Source organism: Zalophus californianus, chromosome 2 (assembly GCF_009762305.2).
Source record: "Zalophus californianus isolate mZalCal1 chromosome 2, mZalCal1.pri.v2, whole genome shotgun sequence".
Taxonomy (NCBI): Eukaryota; Metazoa; Chordata; class Mammalia; order Carnivora; family Otariidae; genus Zalophus; species Zalophus californianus.
The window spans coordinates 32,802,674-32,824,005 of record NC_045596.1 but is presented as its reverse complement, the minus strand read 5'-3'; the positions used below and the strand labels follow the sequence as shown (position 1 = coordinate 32,824,005).

At 40.0% G+C, this 21,332-nt stretch overlaps 1 protein-coding gene across 2 annotated transcripts in view; it reads right to left on the bottom strand.

Annotated features, from left to right (window-relative positions):
* Nucleotides 1–21,332, bottom strand: part of UBE2K (ubiquitin conjugating enzyme E2 K) — a 74,220-nt gene that overhangs the window by 37,078 nt on the left and 15,810 nt on the right. The window lies entirely within an intron of this gene.

Below are 21,332 nucleotides of genomic sequence, written 5' to 3'. Positions count from 1 at the left end.
AAAAAAAAAAACAAAAACCTTTACTTACACTATGACACAATATTTTGTCATTTAGATTTTTTTAAAGGGGGGACAGAGGGAGAGAATCTTAAGCAGGCTCCACACCCAGCACAAGCCAATGTGGGGCTCAATCTCACAACGCTGAAATCATGACCTGAGGTGGATGCTTAACCAACTGAGCCACCCAGGTGCCCCTAGAACTTTTTATTTTACACTTACTCAAACTTTAGACTTTACATGTATCACCCTTAAGACTGCATAAAAAAAAATAAGCAAAATAGTTATTTTCTTCACATTTTAAGCCCTGAATGTATATACACACACACACACACACACACACACACACACACACAATTTCCAGAACCATACATAAGAAACTGGCAATAATGATTCCCTTAAGGTAGTAAAACTAAGAACTATGGGAGAGCCTGGGTGGCTCCCTCAGTTAAGCATCTGCCTATGGCTCAGGTTTTGACCCTGGGGTCCTGGGATCAAGCCCTGTATCAGGCTCCCCACTCAGCGGGGGAGTCTGCCTTTCCCTCTCCCTTTGCCCCTCCCCGCCCCCGCTCATTTGCTCTTTTTCTCTCAAATACATAAATAAAATCTTAAAAACACACACACACTAAGACCTATGGATCTGGGATAGATGGGAGACTACAGTGCTGTTTGAAAATTATTATTAAAAGTCATCCCTTTTCCATTTTTTCCACTTCTGATGGGGCTATCATAAAGCTACTAAAATCAACAGCATGGTATTGGTAAGAGAAAACACACACAGACCAATGGAACAGAATAGGGAGCGCAGAAATAGGCCCATACGTATACAGTCAACTTATCTTTGATAAAGGAGTAATTTGATGGGGGGAGAAACAATTATTTTCAACAAAAGTACTAGACCAACTGGACATCCACGTGCAAAATAATCTTATATTACATTTTACATTTTCTAAACTGGTAAAATTAGTTTCAATATCCAATACTGGTAATATCCAATACTGGTAAGGTTGATAGGATACCAATAAAGCTCAGAAGCCCTTTTAAAGGCAATACAGCAAAAAGTATTAACACCATAAAATTTGTCACACTCTAACCCAGTATAACCACTCCTAGAAATTGCCTAACCAAATAATTTCATTACAGGTAGGAAAAAATATATAACCCTAACGGAAATCACTGATGAATTAAATATAATGAAAAACATTAATCTAGGGGCGCATGGGTGGCTCAGTTGGTTAAGCGGCTGCCTTCAGCTCAGGTCATGATCCTGGGGTCCTGGGGTCCTGGGATCGAGTCGCACGTCTGGCTCCCTGCTCAGCAGAGAGCCTGCTTCTCCCTCTCCCTGCCACTCTGCCTACTTGTGCTATCTCTCTGTTAAATAAATAAATAAAATCCTAAAAAAAAAAAAGAAAAAAAGAAAAACATTAATTTAAGTATCCATTAATTGAGGGATGTCTACAAGAATTACAGTGCAATTTATTTTTTATTTATTTATTTTTTAAGATTTTATTTATTTGGGAGAGAGAGAGAGAGAGAGAGCGAGCACACATGAGATGGGGGGGGGCAGAGGGAGAAGCAGTCACCCCGCCAAGCAAAGAGCCAGATGCGGGACTCAATCCTGGGACTCCAGGATCATGACCTGAGTCGAAGGCAGTTGCTTAACCGACTGAGCCACCCAGGCACCCCACGGTGCAATTTAATAGAATACTACAAACAAAAATAAATGAGTATACTTCTGGTTTCCAATCCAACATGTAAAAACTTATAAATCATCACTCCCATCCACAGAAGAAAAAAGCTGAACTGACAATCCCTCAGAGAATTGAAGCCACAGGGCAAACTGCTGCCCCCAAAACTGCGGAGACATGATGGGCAGAAAATAAGACTCAAATTTATCAGGGCAAAAGCACACAAGCATGAACCATTACCTAGGTAGGAAAACGTAAACTGTAATTGACAAACTGCTGGAAGCACAGTGGGGATGAATTTGAGAGTGAAAAACTCTGAAGGGGCCTTCCCATTTTTGTTGAGTTTTTACCTCCAGGTTCCCTATCAGGTTTTCGCAGTGAAGGTCAGAGGAAAATGCCCTCATGCTCCTGGCAGAGAGAAGGGAAAAGAAGCCATTTTGAAATAAACCGAGATAATTCTGTTTTTCTTAACAAGGCCTGCCCTCAAGAGAAACTTTCATCAGAGCCTAACCAACTAGGGTCTTAAAATAGATCTAACCAACCTGAGGGAAGAGAAATACCCTATACCACCCTTCCAGTCTTCCAGTCTCATCGAAGTGGGGTTGGGGGAGATGACTGAGAAGCACTTCTGAAGGTCACAGCCTGCGGGGGGTAGACTCCCTAAAAGACTGGGATACCTGGGTGGCTCAGTCGATTAAGCACCTGCCTTTGGCTCAGGTCATGATCCCAGGGTCCTGGGATTGAGTCCTGAAACGGGCTCCTTGTTCAGCAGGTAACCTGCTTCTCCATCTACCTGCCGCTCCCCCTGCGTGTACACTCTCTCTGACAAATAAATAAAATCTTAAAAAAAAAAAAAAGACTGAGACCCAATTACAGGACTATAGACTGCTTCTCCTCCCCCAACCACTACATCAATAGGGCTCCTGTGTAATAACAGGGGATTACAACTCAAAGAACTGCACGTCTCAGACCTGACTTAAGATGTCTCTAAGGAGCCCCAGAGGCAACAGGGAAGACAAAAACAAGAGCATCAGAAGAGATTTTAGACTCTGGTATCTACAGCTACAGCAAACAGTATCCCTGGACAGACAGACATAAAGTCTCACACCAAAGGCCTATTTACCTCAGGTTCCTTTTACCCAGATCATGTGTGGCTTTCGCTTTCAAGAAAAAAAATTATAAGACATACCAAAAAACAAAACCACAGAAAAAGACTCACATGGCAGAAATGCTAGAATTAGACTAAAAATTTAAAACTATTATTAATATGCTAAGTGCCATTATGGAAAAAGTTGACAACGTCTAAATCAAATGGGTAATGTTAGCAAAGAGATGGAAACTCTAAGAAGGAATTAAAAGAACATGCTAGAAATAATTAAAAAAAACTAACAAATGAAAAATGCCTTTGTGGGCTCATTGGTAAGTGAACGCAAACAAAAAATGAATCTGTGAGCTAGAAAAAATGTCAATAGAAACTCCAAAATCAAAAATGCAAAGGAAAAACAAATGAAAAAGACAGAATAGGCTCTCCAAAAGGTATAACATACAAGTAATGAGAATACCAGAAAAAGAAAAGAAAGAAATATTTGAACCAATCATGACTAAGAATTTCCCTAAATTAATGACAATCAATCACAGATCCAAGAAATTCAGAGAATATAAAATAGAATCAATCCCCAAAAATCCATAGCTAGGAATATCATATTCAAACTGAAGAAAACCAAACACAAAGAGAAAAGCTTGAAAGAAATCAGAAGAAAAAATAAACTTTGCCAATCGAGGAGGAAAGATAAAAATTACATTGGACTTCTCTTCAGAAATCATGAAAGCAAGAAAATGGAATGTAATATTTAAAGTGTTGAAAGCAGGATTGAGTGGGTGGCTCAGTCGGTGGAGCATGTGATTCGATCTCAGGGTTGTGGGTTCAAGCCCCATGTTGGATGTGGAGACTACTTTATAAAAATAGTATTAATAAAAACAAAGTGTTGAAAGCAAAAAGCCCTACCAACCTAAAATTCTATATCCAGCAAAATTATCCTTCACATAGGAAAGATTAAACTAAAGACTTCTCAAAAATAAAACATCTGTTGTCAGCAGACCTATCTTTTAAGAAATGTTAAAAGAAATTCTTCAGGAAGTAGGAAAATGATATACATAAAGAAAGAGCATTAGAAAAAAGATAAAGGTAAAATAAAATCTTTGATCTTTCTTACTCTTTTTGCGGGGGGAAGGAGAGTGGGGGGAAAGAGTGGGAGAAACGGCAGAGGGAGAAAGAGTCCCAAGCAGGCTCCACGCCCACCACGGAGCCTGATGCAGGGCTCAATCCCACAACCCTGAGATCATGACCTGAGCCAAAATCAAGAGTGGGATGCTTAATGGACTGAGTCACCCAGGCACCCCTGATTTTTTTTTTATTCTTAATTGATCTAACAGATAAGAGTATGTTCAAAACAGTAACAACAAAGTATCCCCTGATTATATCTTATGGGTAAGAAATGAATGACAAACGTTACAATAGACAGGAGCGAGAAAATGTGAATTTTGTTACAAAGTACTCCCACTACCTGTGAAGTAGTATAGTGTTATTACAGAGTACTTGTGAAGTATATATGGCAAATTCAAAGGCAACTGCTAAAAAAAAAAAAAGAAAAAGCACAAATAATATGCTAAAAGGAGGAAAAAATGGAATCATATGAAATGTTCAATGAAACAAGTTAAGTCAGAAAAAGAGTGTAAGACAAAAAAGAGAAAGAACAAGGGTAACGAACAAAATACAGTAAAAAAAAGGGGTGCCTGGGTGGCTCAGATGATTAAGCATTTGCCTTTGGTTTGGGTCATGACCTCCAGGTCCTGGGATCAAGCCTCATGTTGGGCTCCCAACTCAGTGGGGAGTCTGCTTCTCCCTCTCCCTCTCCTCCTGCTTGTGCTCTCTCTCTCTCTCAAATGAATAAAATCTTAAAAAAAAACTTAAAAAAAAATACAGTAAAAAAAAGGCAGACATTAATCCAAATATATCAACAATAATTTTAAATGTCAAGAGTCTAAATATAACAAGACATACTATTGGAGTGGATAAAGAAAAAGGTCCAACTATGTTATCTAAAAGAAACTCACTTTAAATATAAAGACAAAGACACATTAACAGTAAAGGAGATGGAAAAAACTATAAAACTAAGAAAACATAAAAGCTTCATGACAAATGGATTTGGCAATGATTTCCTGGATATGACACCAACAAAAATAAAAATAAACTGGAACTACATCAAAGTGAAAAATTCCTGTGCATCAAAGAACACAATCAACAGTAAAAAGGCACCTATGGAATGGAAGAAATTATTTACAAGTCATATATAAATGACAAGTGATTAATACCCAGGATATATAAAAGAACTCTTAAAATCAACAACAAAAAAAACAGGGATGCCTGAGTGGCTCAGTCTGTTAAGCATCTGCCTTTGGCTCACGGTCAAGTCCCGTATCATATCGGGCTCCCTGCTCAACAGGGAGCTTGTTTCTCCCTCTGCCTCTGCCTGCCGCTCCCCCTGCTTGTGCGTGCTCTCTGATAAATAAAATCTTAAAAAAAAAAATCAACAAAAACCAAACCCAATTAGAATATGGGTAAAGTACTTGAGCAACCCTGTTGGGACCCCTCTTACTCTTGAAAGCTTTTTCTGTATCTTCACTTAATAAACTTCTAACACTTTACTCAAAAAAAAAGGGGGGGTAAAGTACTTAAATAGACATTTCTCCACAAGATATACAAATGGCCAACAAGCACATAAAAAGATGTTCAACATCATTACATAACTATAATTAGGGAAATGCAAATCAAAACTACAATGAGATACACGGATCTATCGGGATGCCTACTATCAAAAAAAAAAAAACCTGAAAATAACAAGTGTTGGCATGGATATGGAGAAAATGGGACCTTGTGCATTGTTGGTGGGAATGTAAAGCAGTGCAACCACAATGGAAAACAGTATGTTGTTCATCAAAAAATTGAAAATGGAATTACCAGGTGATCAAGCAATTCTAATTTCAGGTACATGCTCAAAAAGCAGGGTCTTGAATAATCTGCACACCCATTTCATGACAGCATTATTCAAGAACAGCCAAAAGCGGGGGGGGGGGGGGCGCCTGGGTGGCTCAGTCGGTTAAGTGGCTACCTTCAGCTCAGGTCATGATCTCAGGGTCCTGGGATAGAGTCCCACATTGGGTTCCTTGTTCAGCTGGGAGCCAGCTTCTCCTCTGACCGCCGCTCCCCCTGCTTCTGCTCTGACAAATAAATAAATAAAATCTTAAAAAAAAAAAAAAGGAACAGCCAAAAGCGGGGTGCTTGGGTGACTCAGTAAGCTAAGCATCTGACTCTTGATTTTGGCTCAGGTCATGATCTCAGGGTCCTAGGGTACAGCTCCACGTTTTGAGGATTCTCTCTCCCTCTGCCCCTCCCCCCACTCTCTCTTCTCAAATAAATAAATATAAATCTTTTCTAAAAAATCCTGAAAGTATGTATGAGCTTAACAATGGAGTTTCAGGGGTGCCTGGGTGGCTCAGTCCGTTAAGCATCCAACTCTTGAATTCGGCTTTGTGAGATCTCAGGGTTGTGAGATCAACCCCACATCAGACCCCATACTCAAGGGGAGTCTGCTTAAGATTCTCTCTCTCACCCTGGCCACCTGGGTGGCTCAGTCAGTTAAGCGGCTGCCTTTGGCTCGGGTCATAATCTCAGGATCCTGGGATGGGAGCCCCATGTCGTGTTCCCCACTCAGCAGGGAGTCTGCTTCGCCCTCTCCCTCTGCCGCTCCCCATCTCACATGTGCGCACGCTCTCTCTCAAATAAAATCTTAAAAAAAAAAAAAGATTCTCTCTCTCCCTCTCCCCCCTCAAAAATAAACAAACCTTAAGAACAAAAAAACATGGAGCTTCAAAATACATGAGGCAGTAACAATAAAACTATGAGAAACAGATGAATCCACTACTATAGTCAGACTTCAACATCCCTCTACCACTGTATCTCTATTTGACAAATCCAGCACACGTAGATGGACTGACTGATCAGCAAACACCAAACTGAATCTAATGTACATCTATAGACTACTTCATCCAACAGGAGAATATACACTCTTCTCAAGCTCAAAGAGAACAATGACTAGACCATACTTTGGCCCATAAAACACAAATTCAAAAGAACAGGAATCATACAACATATACTTTCAAACCACAATGGAATTACACTGGAAATCAGGGGAACCTGGCTGGCTCAGTCGGTAGAGCATGCAACTTTTGATCTCAGCTTTGTGAGTTCAAGCCCCACATTGGGTGTAGAGATTACTTAAAAATAAAATCTCTTAAAAATAAATAAAAATAAACTAGAAATCAATGACAGGAAGATAGCTAGAAAACCTCAAAACACTTGGGATATTAAACAACACACTTCTAAATAACACATAGGTCGAAGAATACATCTTAATGGAAATCTTAAAATATTTTGAACTAAATGAAAACAAAAAGACAACATCAAAATTTGCAGGAGATGATAAAAATAGTGCTTTGAGGGAGATACATGTTGAATGCATATATTAGAAAAAAGTCAAAATTAATATGAAATGAGAAAGAGAACAACAAAGTAAGGAAAAGGAGTAATTTAAAAGCTGAAGCAATGAAACTGAAAACAATGAAATTGAAATCAATGAAACTGAAAAGAAATATACAGAAAAGTATATTTTGCCATATATACTTAACAAAGAACCAAAAATTGGTTCTTTGAAACAATCAAGTAAATTGATAAACTCTAGACAGATTAAGAAAAAAGAGAAAAGACACAAATTACTAAATATCAGAAATGAGAGACCCATCTCCACTAATCCCATCGACATTAAAAGGATAAAGTAATACTGCAAACAACTCTATGCTCAAAAATTTGATAACCTAGATAAAGTGAATTGATTCCTTGAAAGACACAATCTGCCAAAATTCAACAAAGATAGAGTATCTGAATAGGATTATATGTATTAAGGAAACTGAATCAATAACTTTACAAAACAAAGAACATCAGCCCCAGATAGTGTCAATGATGAATTCTACCAAACATTTACGGAAGAAATTACACCAATTCTCTACCGCTTATAACCTCTTTCGCAAGGTAGAAGCAAAGCAAGAAGTATTTCCTAACTCATTCTATGAGGCCAGTGTTACCCTAATACCAAAAGCAGAAAAATGACAAGTACAGACCAGTTATCTCTCATGAACATGTATGCAAAAATCCTCGAAAAAATATTAGCAAATTTACTCCAACAATGAATGAAAAGAATTATACAGTTACCCTTGAACAACAAGGGGGTCAGGGGTGCCGATGCCCTGTACAGTTGGAAATCTGCATGTAACTTTTGATTCCCCAAAAACTTAAGTACTAACAGCCCACTACTGACCAGAAGCCTTACTGATAACATAAACAATTAACACATATGTTGTATGTTACATGTATTAATACTGTATTCTTACAATAAAGTAAGCTAGAGAAAAGAATATACCAACAAGATCATAAAGAAGAGAAAATACATTTATGTTACTGTACTGTATTTGTCAAAAATGTATAAGGGGACCTGTGCTATTCAAATCTGTGTTGTTCAAGGGTCAATTGTACACCATGACAAGTGGAACTTAACCTGGGTATACATGCTGGTTCAACATTAAAAAATCAATTAATGTACCGATGATCACATCAACAGGCTAAAAGAAAAACCAATCATATCAATAGATGCAGAAAAACCATTTCACAAAATCCAAAACCCATTCACAATAAAAACACTCTATAAACTAGGAATAGAGTAGAACTTTCTCAACTTGATAAGTAATATTTACAAAAAAACACAGCTAACATAATATTTAATGGTGAGAAACTCAAAGCTTTCTCAGTAGGATCATGTACAAGTCAAGGATATCCCCCTTACCACTCATTTTTAACATTATACTAGTTCTAGCTACTGCAATAAGAAAAAGTGTACAAATTGAGAAGGAAAAAATAAAACTTTGTTCACAAATGACTCCTATGTAGAAAATCTAAAAGAAATGACAAATTCCAAGAATAAGCAATTATAGCAAGGTTGCAGGATACAAGGCTAATACACTAAAGTCAAGCACTTTATATATGTATCAGCAATGAACAACTGGAAAAACACAATACCATTTAACATTAGCACCGGTAAGGCAAAATACTGAGGTATAAATCTAATAAAATATGTGCAAGAACTATATAAGGAAAACTTATAAAGCTCTGATGAATGATATCAAAGAACTAAAAAAAGTAGGATGGGGCGCCTGGGTGGCTCAGTCGTTAAGCATCTGCCTTCGGCTCAGGTCACGATCCCAGAGTCCTGGTTTTCGGGCTCCCTGCTCAGAGGTAAGCCAGCTTCTCCCTCTCCCACTCCCTCTCTCGCTGTGTCTCTGTCAAATAAATAGAATCTTTAAAAATTAAAAAAAAAAAAAATGGAGGAGTGACACTACCGACCTTCAAGACTTAGAGTAAAGCTACAGTAATCAAAATATGGTACTGGCCAAAGAACAAATAATCCATGAAACGGAATAGACAGCCCAGAAATAGACCCACATAAATATAATACAGTCAACCATCTTTGACAAAAGAGCAAAGTCAATACAACAGAGCACAGTCTTTGCAACAAATATTTCTGAAACAACCAGACATACACATGGGAAAAAAAAATCTAGACACACTCACAATACCCTTCATGAAAATTGACTCAAAATGGGATTAGAGACCTAAACATAAAATACAAAAGTATAAAACTCCCAGAAGATAAAAAAAAAGGGGATAATCTAGATAAACTTGGTATGGCTATGAGTTTTTAGATATAACACCAAAAGTTCAATCCGTGAAAGAAATAACTGATAAGTAGGACTTCATTAAAATAAAAAACTGCAAAAGACAATGTCGTGAGAATAAAGGAAAAAGGGACTGGGAGAAAATATCTGCAAAAGACAAATCTGATAAAGGACTGTTACCCAAAATACACAGAGAATTCATAAAATTCAACAATAACAACACCAAAAATGAACTTAAGACCTTAACAGAAACCTCACCAAACAAGATATACAGATTGCAAATAAGCATATTAAAAGATGGTCCACTTCATATGCCATGGAGGAATTGCAAATTAAAACAACTAGATACCACTGCACACTTATTAGAACAGCCAAAATCTGGATGAAATGCGGGCAAGGATGTGGAGCAGCAGAAATTCTCCATCAGGGGCGCCTGGGTGGCTCAGTCGTTAGTCTGCCTTCGGCTCAGGTCATGATCCTGGGGTCCTGGGATCAAGCCCCGCACTGGGCTCCCTGCTCAGCCGGAAGCCTGCTTCTCCCTCTCCCACTCCCCCGGCTTGTGTTCCCTCTCTTGCTGTCTCTCTCTCTAATTAAAAAAAAAAAAAAAAAATCTAAAAAAGAAATTCTCAATCAGTGCTGGTGGGAATACAAAATTATACAGCCACCCTAGAAGACAGCTGTGGTTTTTTAGAGAACTAATCACACTCCCTGGTTATTTACCCAAAGGAGTTGAAAACTTATGTCCACACAAAAACTTGTACATGGATGTTTATAGCAGCTTTGTTCATGATTGCCAAAACTTGGAGGCAACCAAGATGTACTTCAGTAGATAAATAAACTGTGATACATTCAGATAATGGAATATTAAATATATATTTATTACATACACAAATATATAATAAAAATAGCTATCAAGCCATGAAGAGATACAGAAGAAACTTAAATGCCTATTGCTAATTGAAAGAAGCCAAATTGAAAAGGCTACATATTGTGCAATTCCGACTATATGCCATTCTGGAAAAGCAAAACTATGGAGACAGTAAAAAGGTCAGCAACGGTGGTGGTGGGGAGGGAGATGGACAGGATGACACAGAGGATTTTTAAGGCAATGAAAATACTCTGGAGAGGTGCCTGGTTGGCTCAGTTGGAAGAGCATGCAACTTTTGATCTTGGGGTCATGAGTTCAAGCCCCACATAGGGTATAGAGATTACTAAAAAATAAACTTAAAAAAATACTCTGTATGATATTATAATAATGAACACATGTCATTACATATTACATTGCCCACAGAACAAACACCACCAAGGGTGAACCTTAAGGTAAACTATGGACTTTGGATGACTATCAGTGTAGGTTCATAGATTGTAACAGATGTAATCTATACCTTGGTAGTCTGTAGGGATGCTGAGGAGAGAAGCTATGCATCTGTGGAACCACAGGGTGTCAAAAAGTTGTTCTTAAATCTTGTGATACTGCACAAGCTTTCCTTTACAACTATCATCACATACAGAGCTAAAATAGTTTTAGTGTGGTTGTACCCTTGTTCATATTTATTTAAGAAAGTTCATAAACTGAAAATTGCTATATTTACTAAATATATAAATGCATAGAAAAAGTTATTGAAAGGGGCGCCTGCATGGCTCAGTCGTTAAGCATCTGCCTTCGGCTTAGGTCAGGATCCCAGGGTCCTGGGATGGAGCTCCGCCATTGGGCTCCCTGCTCCGCGGGAAGCCTGCTTCTCCCTCTCCTACTCTCCCTGCTTGTGTTCCCTCTCTCGCTGTGTCTCTCTCTGTCAAATAAATAAAATCTTTAAAAAAAAAAAAAGAAAGAAAAGTTATTGAAAGTTCCCTCTGAAAGAGAGGATTAGGACTGAGGAGACAAAGGAAAGGGTAAGTACTGAAAACTTTTACTCTAGGGCACCTGGATGGCATAGTAAAACATGCGACCTTGGTTTCGGTTCAGCTCATGATGTCTGGGTCATCAGATCAAGCCCCACGTCAGACTCTGGGCTCAGTGTCAAGTCTGCTTAAGACTCTCTCTCCCTCTCCCTCTTCCCCCTCCCCCCACTCTCTCTGTCCTTGAAGTAAATGATCAAAAAGAAAAAAAAAAACAAAACTTTTACTCTGTGTGTGTGTGTGTGTGTGTGTGTGTGTGTGTGTATATTTTTTTTAAGACTTTATTTGACTGAGAGAGAGACAACACAAGCAGGGGGAGTGGGAGAGGGAGAAACAGGCTTCCGGCTGAGCAGGGAGCCCAATGTGAGGCTCGATCCCAGGACCCTGGGATCATGACCTGAGCCGAAGGCAGATGCTTAACGACTGAGCCTTCCAGGCACCCCTCTGTATATTCTTCACAAAGACCCTGTATCCTTAATTTAAAACAACTTTTTGATCTTCCAAATTCCTATATCACTAAGAAATTTCAAAGGAATTTTAAATGATAAAAAGTACTGACAGCAAAAAAGACAAAATAACTAAAGAACTGAAACCAAAGGAAGAAAAACAAAATAAAATTGAAAAGTCATGGGCTCAACTGATAAGATAAAGAATAAGTAAAACACGAGAGCCCAGAAATGGACCCTCAACTCTATGGTCAACTAATCTTTGACAAAGCAGGAAAGAATGTCCAATGGAAAAAAGACAGTCTCTTCAACAAATGGTGTTGGGAAAATTGGACAGCCACATGCAGAAGAATGAAACTGGACCATTTCCTTACACCACACACAAAAATAGACTCCAAATGGTTGAAAGACCTAAATGTGAGACAGGAGTCCATCAAAATCCTAAAGGAGAATACAGGCAGCAACCTCTTCGACCTCAGCCGCAGCAACTTCTTCCTAGAAACATCACCAAAGGCAAGGAAAGCAAGGGCAAAAATGAACTATTGGGATTTCATCAAGATAAAAAGCTTTTGCACAACAAAAGAAACAGTCCACAAAACCAAAAGACAACCGACAGAATGGGAGAAAATATTTGCAAATGACATATCAGATAAAGGGCTAGTATCCAAAATCTATAAAGAAGTTATTCAACTCGGGCGCCTGGGTGGCTCAGTTGGTTAAGCGACTGCCTTCGGCTCAGGTCATGATCCTGGAGTCCCGGGATCGAGTCCTGCATCGGGCTCCCTGCTCAGCAGGGAGTCTGCTTCTCCCTCTGACCCTCTTCCCTCTTGTGCTCTCTAGCTCTCATTCTCTCTCTCTCAAATAATAAATAGATAAAAAAAAAAATGCCTTCCAGGTGCAAGGTGTAAAAAAAAAAAAAAAAAAAGAAGTTATTCAACTCAACACCCAAAGAACAAATTATCCAGTCAAGAAATGGGCAGAAGACATGAACAGACATTTTTCCAAAGAAGACATCCAAATGGCCAACAGACACATGAAAAAGTGCTCAACATCACTCGGCATCAGGGAAATCCAAATCAAAACCTCAATGAGATACCACCTCACACCAGTCAGAATGGCTAAAATTAACAAGTCAGGAAATGACAGATGTTGGCGGGGATGCGGAGAAAGGCGAACCCTCCTACACTGTTGGTGGGAATGCAAGCTGGTGCAACCACTCTGGAAAACAGTATGGAGGTTCCTCAAACAGTTGAAAATAGAGCTACCATACGATCCAGCAATTGCACTCCTGGGTATTTACCCCAAAGATACAAATGTAGGGATCCGAAGGGGTATGTGCACCCCAATGTTTATAGCGGCAATGTCCACAATAGCCAAACTGTGGAAAGAGGCAAGATGTCCATCGACAGATGAATGGATAAAGAAGATGTGGTATACCACATCTTCCATATACACAATGGAATATTATGCAGCCATCATAAGGAATGGGATCTTGCCATTTGCAACGACGTGGATGGAACTGGAGGGTGTTATGCTGAGCGAAATAAGTCAATCAGAGAAAGACATGTATCATATGACCTCACTGATATGAGGAATTCTTAATCTCAGGAAACAAACTGAGGGTTGCTGGAGTGGTAGGGGGTGGGAGGGATGGGGTGGCTGGGTGATAGACATTGGGTAGGGTATGTGCTATGGTGAGTGCTGTGAATTGTGCAAGACTGTTGAATCACAGATCTGTACTTCTGAAACAAATAATGCAACATATGTTAAGAAAAAAGAAAAAGAAGATAGCAGGAGGGGAAGAATGAAGGGGAGTAAGTTGGAGGGGGAGACGAACCATGAGAGGATGGACTCTGAAAAACTAACTGAGGGTTCTATAGGGGAGGAGGGTGGGGGGATGGGTTAGCCTGGTGATGGGTATTAAAGAGGGCACATTCTGCGTGGAGCACTGGGTGTTATGCACAAACAATGAATCATGGAACACTACATCAAGAACTAATGATGTAATATATGGTGATTAACATAACAATAAAAAATTTAAAAAAAGAGTAAGTAAAATAAAGGTGGGAAAAAGAAACTAAAAAATGAAGTAAATCATACCCTGTATTTGCTACATATTAATAGATCATAAATAATAAATGAAACGTATTACATAAGTTTTAAAAACATCTAAACTGACAAAAATTTTGAACATGAACAGAACATTAAGACAGAAAAAGAAATTCACAAAAAATATGCCTTTCAGCAATTGCTCTAAAAAGCTACCTGGTTCTCAAATACATAGCCCAATTTACAAAGAATAATCCCATATGGTTTCAAAACAATTAAATGAATACAATGATCATAAACACATTTTATAAAACAAACATGGCTCTGACTCCCCCCAAACTTACCTAGCACAGTTCTGAACAAATACAGGCAAGTCTCACTAAAAAGATACACAACTCTGAACAAAATCTTGGTTAACATGAATTACAAACTAATTACAAACTGAAGTACTATTCACTATGACCAAGAGGGATTTATTCCAAGAATTCAAGAATGATTTCATTCCATGAAAACTTTTATCAAAAAGTACTTGGGGGGTGCCTGGCTCGCTCAGTTGGTGGAACATGTGACTCTTGACCTTGGTGTTGTAAATTTGAGCCCCAGCTGGGTGTAGAGATTACTTAAAAATAAAACATTAGGGGCACCTGGGTGGCTCAGTCGATTAGGCGTCTGCCTTCGGCTCAGGTCATGATCCCAGGGTCCTGGGATCGAGCCCCACACCGGGCTCCCTGCTCCGCGGGAGGCCTGCTTCTCCCTCTCCCACTCCCCCTGGCTGTGTTCCCTCTCTTGCTGTGTCTCTGTCAAAAAAATAAAAAATAAAAATAAAATAAATAAAATAAAATATTAAGGGGCACCTGGGTGGTGCATTTGGTTGAGCACGAGACTCTCGGTTTTGGCTCTAGTGGTGATCTCAGGGTCTATGAGTCAGGCTCCACACTCAGCAAGGAGTGTGCATAAGTTTCTCTCTCCCTCTCCTTCTGCCCACTCCTACCCCTGCATACATGCGCTCTAAAATAAATAAATCTTAAAAATAAAATCTAAAAAAATTAAAAAGGTATTTGGAAATGTCTTAATTTGACAAATACAGACCTTGAATTTGACAAAGAATATACATCTGAAATTGAGACAAAATTATATTTTTCTTAAAAAAGGGAAAAGACAAGAAAACATGCCATCACTTCTACCACTTAAGAGTAATCCTTTCACCTAAATGTTTACAAACACTATTATAAAATCCAACCCGAATTTATTTTGCATAAATGTTATTTTAACCACAAGAATTTCAAACAACAAAGATCTCAAATTACTTTTGAAGCTGTGACTTGAAATCCCCAACCTCTAGAACTGTGAGAAAGTTAATTTCTGTTGTTTATGCCACCCAGACTACGGTATTTTGCTATGGTAGCTTAGGTTGACCAAGACATCCACACACTGGTAATAAAAAAAGAGAAAGGGGAAAATCATTATTGCCATTGGAGGTGACTACTATACCAAATCTTTATTCTGATAATAATTCTCATTCCAGTGGACAATGGAAATCTCTTCTTTCTAGGAGAATATTAGCTAAGCAAATGTAAGGTTGGCAATTAGGAAAATCAACTTTCTGCAACCCCCAATGTAATAACTGATGCAGGCAAGGATCAAATGACCTAGCATCGCTAACAGTGAGACAACCTGATATTACTGCACATCTACTAATGACTGAATATGAAATTTATACTACACTAGTCTTCTTGCCAAAAATGTTTAACCTGAATCTAGTCAAACCTTTATATATAAATTCCCAATTTACAAGAAATACAAAAAGCACCACCATAAAGAATTCTCCATAGGACGTCTGGGTGGCTCAGTTGTTAGGCATCTGCCTTCGGCTCGGGTCATGATCCCAGGGTCCTGAGATCGAGCCCTGCATCGGGCTCCCTGCTCCGCGGGAACCCTGTTTCTCCCTCTCCCACTCCCCCTGCTTGTGTTCTTTCCCTCGCTGTGTCTCTCTCTCTGTCAAATAAATAAATATTTAAAAAGAAATCTCCAGGGGGCGCCTGGGTGGCTCAGTCGTTAAGCATCTGCCTTCGACTCAGGTCATGATCCCAGGGTCCTGGGATCGAGCCCCGCATCAGGCTCCCTGCTCCGTGGGAAGCCTGCTTCTCCCTCTCCCACTCCCCCTGCTTATGTTCCCTCTCTCTGGCTGTCTTTCTCTCTTGTCAAATAAATAAAATCTTTAAAAAAAAAAAAGAAATCTCCAGGATTTTCAGTGTCAAAAAACAAAAGGGTGTGTGTGTGACAGAACCACTGTAAATTTTAAAAACACTAAAAATTACATTCATGTGCAATTTGTAAACCCTAAGTAGATCCTGCTTCTCCTTCCCAAAAAAGGCTATAAAACCTGAGGAAGTATGAATATTAGATACCGAGGAATTAACATTTTCTTTGGCAGGACAATGATACTATGGTTATGTAAAAGAATGTTATTTTTAGGAGATGCACGCTCAAGATTTTAGTAGTGAATTACCTTCCTATCAGTAACACTAACAATTGTTGAATCTAGATAGTGGGAATATAAGTATACTTCAACTTTCCATTTGAAAATTTTCTTAATAAAGGGCACCTAGGTGGCTCAGTCAGTTAAGCGTCCGCTTTCAGCTCAGGTCATGATCCCAGGGTCCTGGAATCGAGCCCCCGCATCGGGCTCCCTGCTCAGCAGGGAGTCTGCTTCTCCCTCTCCCTCTGGCCCTCCCCCACCCCAGCTTGTGCTCTCTCTCTCGAATAGGATTTGAAATCTTAAAAAAAAATATTTCTTAATAAAAAGTTAAATTAAAAAATAAAATTGGACAACTGATTTTTCTATTTGACTTTAAGAAAAGATTGTATTAATGGAGAGAATATGATGAAAACGGCTGCCTCATACAGTGCCAGTGCTAGAGTAATTTACAACAAACTTTCTGGGAAGCACTTTGGTCATCAGCATATGAAAAGTTCAGATGCTAAGACCAGTAACTTTTTTCCAAGAAATCTTAGGGAAATAAATTCATATAAAAATTATATAAAGATATTCTATTCAATACACGCACACACAGAGTAGAAAAAACAGAAACAACTTTTTTATTTTTTTTTATTTGACAAAGAGAGACATAGCGAGAGAGGGAACACAGGCAGGGGTAGTAGGAGAAGCAGGCTTCTGGCTGAGCAGGGAGCCCGATGCGGGGCTTGATCCCAGGACCCTGGGATCATGGCCTGAGCTGAAGGCAGACGCTTAACGACTGAGCCACCCAGGTGCCCCCAGAAACAACTTTTAAATGTTCAACTAAAGAACGGTTTAGGGTGGTCTGGCTGGCTCAGTTGGAAGAGCATGAGAATCTTGATCTCGGGGTCAATGAGTTCAAGCCCCACATTGGGTGTAGAAATTACTTAAATAAATAAAACTTAAAAAAAAAGAATGGTTTAGTCAGGTAACACTAAATATTAGATATATAAATTAAATACTATTAATATTTAATGCTATTTAATATTTAAACAAGCTTTTTTAAAAGATTTTAAGTAATCTCAGCGAGCCTGGGTAGCTCAGTCATAAAGCACCTGTCTTCGGCTCAGGTCATGATCCCAGGGTCCTGAGATGGAGCCCCACATCGGGCTCCCTGCTCCGCGGGAAGCCTGCTTCTCCCTCTCCCACTCCCCCTGCTTGTGTTCCCTCTCTCGCTGTCTCTCTGTCAAATAAATAAATAAAATCTTCAAAAAAAAGGTGGGGGGGCACCTGAGGGGCTCAGTCAGTTAAGCGGCTGCCTTCGGCTCGGGTCACGATTCCAGGGTCCTAGGATCGAGTCCCACATCGGGCTCCCTGCTCAGTGGAGAGCCTGCTTCTCCCTCTCCCTCCGCTACTCCCCCTGCTTGTAGTCTGTCAAATAAATAAAGTAAAATCTTAAAAAAAAAAAAAAAGTTAAGTAATCTCTACACCCAACGTGGGGCTCGAACTCCTAACCCCGAGATCAAGAGTCGCCCACTCCACCAACTAAGCCAGCCAGGCACCCCTAAACAGTAAACATTTTTAAAGAATATTTAATGCCACATAGAAAACATAAGATATATCGGGTGCCTGGGTGGTTCAGTCAAACATCTCTCTTTTTTTTTAAGATTCTATTTATTTATTTGAGAGAAAGAAAGAGCACACACAAGTAGTAGAGCGGTAGGCAGAGGGAGAGGGAGAAAGCAGGCTCCCCGCTGAGCAGAGAGCCCAATGCGGGGCTCAATCCCAGGATGTTGGGATCATGACCCTAGCAGAAGGCAGATGCTTAAGTGACTGAGCCACCCAGGTGCCCCAAACGTCCAACTCTTGATCTCAACTCAGGTCTTGATCTCATGGTGGTGAGTTCAAGCCCCCATTGGGCATGGAACCTACTTAGGAAGGAAGGAAGGAAATATAAAATATATTAAGAGAAAAAAATACAGAACAGTATACTACATACTAAGACCTTGATTTGGTTTAAAAAAAAAAAGACGTTACTAGCAACAGCAATCTGTGGCTGATGAGACTGTTGCTTATACCTGTCACCTTTGCACATTTCTAATTCTCAAAAAAGAGTAAGGACACAAAGACTGTGCTTCTAGTAAATATTTCAAGACTGTAAGCTCTTATCCCCATGGTCATACACATAATTTTGTCATCACCAGAAACTGTACTTTCTCTGAAATCCATTTCAAGTTTCTCAGATTCCCAACCTCCTTAGATCAAGCTCACTAGTACTCCAAACCCAGCTATTAGCTGGCTTAATCGAATCACCACTCTCCATCATTACCAATCACTCCTTGCTAACCTTGATGCTTTTGTTCCTTCATGGTACTCATATGGCAAAGCCCCACTGCTAGTTAAACTCATTCCCCAATTAACTTAAACAAAACAAAACAAAACCACCTCCCTGTATCTGCCCCAAGCAGCACTGCTGGGGAAAAACACACACACAACCATCATTAATTGGTCTCATGTTCAAGTGAATACCACAAATCCCAAATGAAAACTTAACATTGCCCTAAGTGTTTCTGCTTCTATTAAAGATTAATCCTTCCATTTATCTAGTAATACCCCCGCCCCCCGTTCTTCTCAAGGACTTTGCAGGTTCATTTACTCCTCCTTTCTCTAGCATAATCAATTTTTCCCATCCATCAACATATAAACATAATCAGTAGAATATGAGAAAATTTTTAAGGGGCACCTGGGGGGGGCTCAGTTGGTTAAGTGTCTGAGTCCTGATTTTGGCTCAAGTCATGATCTCAGTTGTGAGATCAAGCCCCGAGTCAGGCTCTGAGCTCAGCACAGAGTCTGCCTGTCCCTCTCCTGCCCGCACTTGTGTGCACACACTCTCTCTAAAATAAATAAATAGAACCTTAAAAATTTTTTTTAAGATTTCTGAAGCCATATTCTTCTGCAGCTCCCCCTTTCTTCTCTGCTCCGTTTAAAACCCAAAACTTTAAAACTTTAAAGCAAAACTTTAAAAAGTTGACCATAGCTGCCAGTTTCTCACCTCACTTCCTCTTACTAACTCTGTCCAACCATATATCCATCTTCACCATTCCAATGAAAATATTCTAGTCAAGGTTACCAATGATAACTGCACTGCAAATTCAGTGGTCATTTCTCTCACTCAGCAGCATGACAAAGTTGACCACTCATGGAACTCTTGTTTTCTCTTGGTTTCAAAGACACCACAGGGGCGCCTGGGTGGCTCAGTCGTTAAGGATCTGCCTTCAGCTCAGGTCGTGATCCCAGGGTCCTGGGATCGAGCCCCACATCGGGCTCCCTGCTCCTCGGGAAGCCTGCTTCTCCCTCTCCCACTCCCCCTGCTTGTGCTCCCTCTCTCACTGTCTCTCTCTCTGTCAAATAAATAAAATCTTTAAAAAAAGACACCACACTCCCCTGGTTTTCCTAACATATCACTAATAGCTCACTCTCCTTAACTTTCAATGTTTCTTCTAGGCCCAACTACAAAAGATGCTAGGGGTCCATGACAAACACTAGAACTTTGTCTAGGCTCCCTCCTTTTCTAACCAAATTCTCCTAGAGTTAAGTCACCCAGTCTAAGCTTTAACCTAACAAGAACGAAAGCAAAACTCTTAAATCTTCCCCAACAGTTTTTTTTTTTTAATTTTATTTATTTATCTGAAAGAGTGAGAAAGAGCATGAGAGGGGGAGCAGGGGAGCAGGGTTGGGCAAAGGGAGAGGGAGAAGCAGACTCCCCACTGCACAGGGAGCCCGATGTGGGGCTTAATCCCAGGACCCTGAGATCATGACCTGAGCCAAAGGCAGACGCTTAACCAACTGAGCCACCAAGGCACCCCTTCCCTGACACTTTCAATGTGCTCCTCCCGCTCTTTCCTATCTTGGAAAATAGCACGACCAACTGTCTGGTTGCTAAAGACAAAAGTCTAGGTGTTTTTCTAGGTTCTTCACTTTTCATCTGCATCAGCAAGCTGCTGTGACTTTACCTGTAAAACATAGCCCAAATACCTCCCTTCAGCTTCCTATTTCAACTGTAATCCCAAGCTACAATCACCTCTTGCCTAGGCTATCTACAAAGGTCTTGGCTTATTAGTTCATTCCTGCCACTCCCCACCTCCACGGGGCAAGATGACTAACCAATTTCCTTTCTCCTTTTTCCTTCATAATGAAACCCTGATTTTAATTGGGGAGCAATGTGCTCAGCTAAAAAAACATTTCCCAGTTTCCCTTAAACCAAGAAGACGTTATGACACAGTCCAGGATAAAAAAAATAAAAACAGGGCGCCTGGGTGGCTCAGTCGGTTAAGCGACTGCCTTCGGCTCAGGTCATGATCCTGGAGTCCTGGGATCGAGTCCCGCATCGGGCTCCCTGCTCAGCAGGGAGTCTGCTTCTCCCTCTGACCCTCTTCCCTCTCGTGCTATCTCTCATTCTCTCTCTTTCAAATAAATAAATAAAATCTTAAAAAAAATAAAAAATAAAAAAAGAATAAAAAAATAAAAACAGGGCATCTGGGTGGCTCAGATGGTTAAGCGTCTGCCTTCGGCTCAGGTCATGATCCCAGGGTGCTGGGATCGAGTCCCACATCGGGCTCCCTGCTCCTTGGGAGCCTGCTTCTCCCTCTGCCTTTCTTTCTCTCTCATGAATAAATAAATAAAATCTTTAAAAAATAAATAAAAACAGAAGTCACTGAATGGGATTTCTCAGAAAGCTCTTTAAAGGGGGCAAACTGGGGCGCCTGGGTGGCTCAGTCGTTAAGCGTCTGCCTTCGGCTCAGGTCATGATCCCAGGGTCCTGGGATCGAGTCCCACATCGGGCTCCCTGCTCAGCCGGAAGCCTGCTTCTCCCTCTCCCACTCCCCCTGCTTGTGTCCCCTCTCTCGCTGTGTCTCTCTTTGTCAAATAAATAAAACCTTTAAAAAAAATAAAATA